This window comes from Schistocerca gregaria, unplaced genomic scaffold (genome assembly GCF_023897955.1).
Source record: "Schistocerca gregaria isolate iqSchGreg1 unplaced genomic scaffold, iqSchGreg1.2 ptg000643l, whole genome shotgun sequence".
Taxonomy (NCBI): domain Eukaryota; kingdom Metazoa; phylum Arthropoda; class Insecta; order Orthoptera; family Acrididae; genus Schistocerca; species Schistocerca gregaria.
The window spans coordinates 82,501-87,500 of record NW_026062029.1 but is presented as its reverse complement, the minus strand read 5'-3'; the positions used below and the strand labels follow the sequence as shown (position 1 = coordinate 87,500).

Below are 5,000 nucleotides of genomic sequence, written 5' to 3'. Positions count from 1 at the left end.
GCACGTGCAATGCCGACAGTACGTGCGCCATCTGTAGGTGCCCCGCGACATGACGTGGTGCAACGACGGTACCGCCACCTGGGGGAGGCCACGCGGACTAGGCCATGTATGGGGCCCACAGTGCTCATTTGCCGAGCCCACCCACACAAAACCTGCACCCCCCTCCAGCGCAGGAGCCGCAACCCGGGTGCGTACGCCGCACCAAGTGCTCCACCCGCGACCGTACGTGCCCCGCCGAAATCGCAACTCCGGCGGATGAACGGCGGACTTTTCTCGCAGTCGTAAGTTGCAATCCACCCCTATATCTTGCGTCTCATGAAGAGTTATATCAAGTATGCCAAATTCCCGCTGTCCCTATACATGCAGTAAGTTCGTCGTGGGCGCTGGCCGGCAGGCCGCGAGACCTGACGCCCGGCGGCAAAGAGTGCTCCTCTGAGGATATAGATGTTCCGTTCCGCCGCATAATGGTGACGGTGACCGCTGCCTGCGGTGGCAACGCTGGGCAGAGTCGATACTCGCTGTGTGGTGGAAGGTAAACATTATGCGGTACATCAGTACTTTCCTAATAGTTCGGTCGTCTCACGGCACTGCTTAGTAAATGATGCAAGGCCACATATAGATGATTTATGCGAATGTCCCTATACGTGCTGTAAGACTGGGCACACAACGTGAATCGCACGTCAGCCAGACACTCGAACATGCACCACTCTCGGCCTGCAACGGAGACACACAATACGTAAACATCTGGAATGCGACAATGTCGAGTGCATCCTCTCTGCGACATTGCACCGTCGACACTATGATAACCAGAGCAGTAGGTCCACCTATAAAAGCACAATACCCCACTCCTCCGACAACTACCATTGCTCAGATAAACCAACACACATCCTACACAGAGGGGCACCAAATATCACCCCCCGCCCTCGTGTTATACCACATGAAAAATTGCAGAAGTGAGAGACACAGACCCGCCAGCCTCTTGCTACAAGCATCGAACCGACGTGACGTATCTGACGGTGACTCAGGCATCCGCGTACTGCCACCACTATCCACCCCCCCCCCTCTCTCTGCCCCCTTCCCACACAATACCAAATGTAACCAACTTTATCGCTTAACCTAACTGTGGCTGTACCACATTATCGCTTAACCTAACTGTGGCTGTACCACATTATCGCTTAACCTAACTGTGGCTGTACCACATTATCGCTTAACCTAACTGTGGCTGTACCACATTATCGCTTAACCTAACTGTGGCTGTACCACATTATCGCTTAACCTAACTGTGGCTGTACCACATTATCGCTTAACCTAACTGTGGCTGTACCACATTATCGCTTAACCTAACTGTGGCTGTACCACATTATCGCTTAACCTAACTGTGGCTGTACCACATTATCGCTTAACCTAACTGTGGCTGTACCACATTATCGCTTAACCTAACTGTGGCTGTACCACATTATCGCTTAACCTAACTGTGGCTGTACCACATTATCGCTTAACCTAACTGTGGCTGTACCACATTATCGCTTAACCTAACTGTGGCTGTACCACATTATCGCTTAACCTAACTCTGGTTGTACCACATTATCCCTTAACCTAACTCAAGTTGTCCCTTAACCTAACTCAAGTTGTCCCTTAACCTAACTCAAGTTGTCCCTTAACCTAACTCAAGTTGTCCCTTAACCTAACTCAAGTTGTCCCTTAACCTAACTCAAGTTGACCCTTAACCTAACTCAAGTTGTCCCTTAACCTAACTCAAGTTGTCCCTTAACCTAACTCAAGTTGTCCCTTAACCTAACTCAAGTTGTCCCTTAACCTAACTCAAGTTGTCCCTTAACCTAACTCAAGTTGTCCCTTAACCTAACTCAAGTTGTCCCTTAACCTAACTCAAGTTGTCCCTTAACCTAACTCAAGTTGTCCCTTAACCTAACTCAAGTTGTCCCTTAACCTAACTCAAGTTGTCCCTTAACCTAACTCAAGTTGTCCCTTAACCTAACTCAAGTTGTCCCTTAACCTAACTCAATTTGTCCCTTAACCTAACTCAATTTGTCCCTTAACCTAACTCAATTTGTCCCTTAACCTAACTCAATTTGTCCCTTAACCTAACTCAATTTGTCCCTTAACCTAACCCACGTTGTCCCTTAACCTAACTCAATTTGTCCCTTAACCTAACTCAATTTGTCCCTTAACCTAACTCAATTTGTCCCTTAACCTAACTCAATTTGTCCCTTAACCTAACCCACGTTGTCCCTTAACCTAACTCAATTTGTCCCTTAACCTAACCCACGTTGTCCCTTAACCTAACCCACGTTGTCCCTTAACCTAACCCACGTTGTCCCTTAACCTAACCCACGTTGTCCCTTAACCTAACCCACGTTGTCCCTTAACCTAACCCACGTTGTCCCTTAACCTAACCCACGTTGTCCCTTAACCTAACCCACGTTGTCCCTTAACCTAACCCACGTTGTCCCTTAACCTAACCCACGTTGTCCCTTAACCTAACCCACGTTGTCCCTTAACCTAACCCACGTTGTCCCTTAACCTAACCCACGTTGTCCCTTAACCTAACCCACGTTGTCCCTTTGCCTAACATAGTTCACTGCTCGGAATCTCTGGTGTCGTTGTTATCCTCATGTAGATGTCTTGCGAGTGTTGCTTACTTTCCACATATTCCCGCTATCCACTGTCAATTGTACTGCAATAGGACTATATCGCCGCCCCCCCCCCTCTGTCCCCCTCTTTGTGTCTCTGTCCTCTCAAGCTGGTCGGTCTGGCGTTTGAGTGTTAAATGAGCCTCGCAGCTGTTCAGTTGCATTCAGATGTCGACGCCCTCAGTGTACGTCGTGGTATGGTCTGTGTCCATTGTCCGCTGATGTCGTACGCGTAACCCACACGCTGTACCGATCATCGGTCGTTACGTACAGAGTGAAGTAGTGTGATACGTGTGACCGTACGCTGGCTGTGCCCAACGGTGTCGAATCTCAATTTCCATATGTTGTGCTCGATGCTACTTGTCTCGTCTCCCAATAACAGCTAGGTTGCACTGTGGTACGCCGTAGAGGCGTGTGGGAGGAACGTACGAACGCATTGTATGTCACCCTGGGTCGCTGGGGGTGGTGGTGCGGTGAGTCAGGTCAGGTCAGGTCAGGTCAGGTCAGGTCAGCGTGAGCCGTCTGATGTAGTGACGCGTGTATTCCGACTTTGTCGTATTGCCTCACACAAAGTGCTACCCTGGTGGACCGCGTTCCATATCTGGGACATGCCGCAGATGCCGGTTGACAGTGGATCGCGGAAGGGACATCGCATACGTGCGCGGGCCACCTTCCACGTGTTCTCTTCTGCACATGTCGCAGTGTGTATGTGGTCTGATGTAGCGTGTCGTGACACATGACATCCTGGCATGCAAGAATTGTTGAATTCGCAAATGTAGGTGGACATCTACGTTTACTGCCCAAGATACGCAAATGAACTGGAAATCCGTTGTTGAGCGGTTGTTCACGCTGGAGGTGAATCTGTGATGGCGACGATCGGTACAGCTATTAACCGGTTGTTTCAGCGGTACCCGCCACATCCACACACGTGACTAGGTCCATGTGGGTATGAAGCGATACGCGGCGGTGGCTTGGTGGGACTGTTCCCGGCCGGTGAAGGGGGGCCGCCCGGCGTGTTGGCCGCGCGCTGCGTGGGCGCACGCGCAACAGGCGGCTGGTGGGGGGCGCCGAGTGGCAGGAGCGCCAGCCGACGGGCCCGGCAGGCGGTGCAGCTACGCTGCGGCGCACCCTGCACGCGGCGCCTGGCGGCCAAAGTTGGTTCAGCCGAGCCCGGTGCGAAGCGCGGTGGACATCTGCAGTGTGCTGGTCTGATTGAGGACTGTGTGCGTTGAGGATGCGCCGCCGCCTGGCACTCGGCGCCGCGACGCCGTCTGCTGCTCGGTCGCCCCAGCGGTTCTCGCAGGTGGTTTGTATCGCAGTTGTGCGGACGTGTTGGCGCGTGCGCTGTGCTGGGAGAGTTCGCTTCTGCACCCAAGTGGGGCTTTGCCCTTGTGTGGCGCTGGCGTTGGAGCTGCCGGTCACCATAGGTGGCGCGTGTTGTCTCCCGCCGGCAATGCCACGACAGCACGCTCCCGGGCCTCTGTCGGCAGCGGCAAGCTCAGTTGGGAGCAAGGGTGTTCGCACTAAAACCGTCTACTCGCCTAACTCCGGGCGATTGCGCCTCTCTCGAAACCGACCAAGTACCTAGGACGGCGCTGCGCGCCGCCGGGACCTGAGAGGGTTTCGAGGTGTATCGTGCAGGGGAGCTCGGCCTCCTCCTGTTTGCAGAATAATTGAGCGGACGCTTGCGTGTTCGCGCGGGCCCCCGGGACACACTCCCGGGCGGCCGGCTGCTCAGCTCTAGTTGACGCAGCTCCCTGGTTGATCCTGCCAGTAGTCATATGCTTGTCTCAAAGATTAAGCCATGCATGTCTCAGTACAAGCCGCATTAAGGTGAAACCGCGAATGGCTCATTAAATCAGTTATGGTTCCTTAGATCGTACCCACGTTACTTGGATAACTGTGGTAATTCTAGAGCTAATACATGCAAACAGAGTCCCGACCAGAGATGGAAGGGACGCTTTTATTAGATCAAAACCAATCGGATTGGCTTGTCTGGTCCGTTTGCCTTGGTGACTCTGAATAACTTTGGGCTGATCGCACGGTCCTCGTACCGGCGACGCATCTTTCAAATGTCTGCCTTATCAACTGTCGATGGTAGGTTCTGCGCCTACCATGGTTGTAACGGGTAACGGGGAATCAGGGTTCGATTCCGGAGAGGGAGCCTGAGAAACGGCTACCACATCCAAGGAAGGCAGCAGGCGTGCGAATTACCCACTCCCGGCACGGGGAGGTAGTGACGAAAAATAACGATACGGGACTCATCCGAGGCCCCGTAATCGGAATGAGTACACTTTAAATCCTTTAACGAGTATCTATTGGAGGGCAAGTCTGGTGCCAGCAGCCGCG

The 5,000-nt window shown here is 52.8% G+C and overlaps 1 non-coding gene across 1 annotated transcript in view; it reads left to right on the top strand.

Moving 5' to 3' along the window:
* The first annotated feature begins 4,405 nt into the window (after positions 1-4,405).
* The window catches only part of LOC126317774 (small subunit ribosomal RNA), a 1,894-nt gene continuing 1,299 nt past the window's right edge, over positions 4,406-5,000 (top strand). The window contains exon 1 of the ribosomal RNA XR_007556899.1: positions 4,406-5,000. This exon is cut by the window's right edge and continues 1,299 nt beyond it. This is a non-coding gene — a ribosomal RNA (small subunit ribosomal RNA).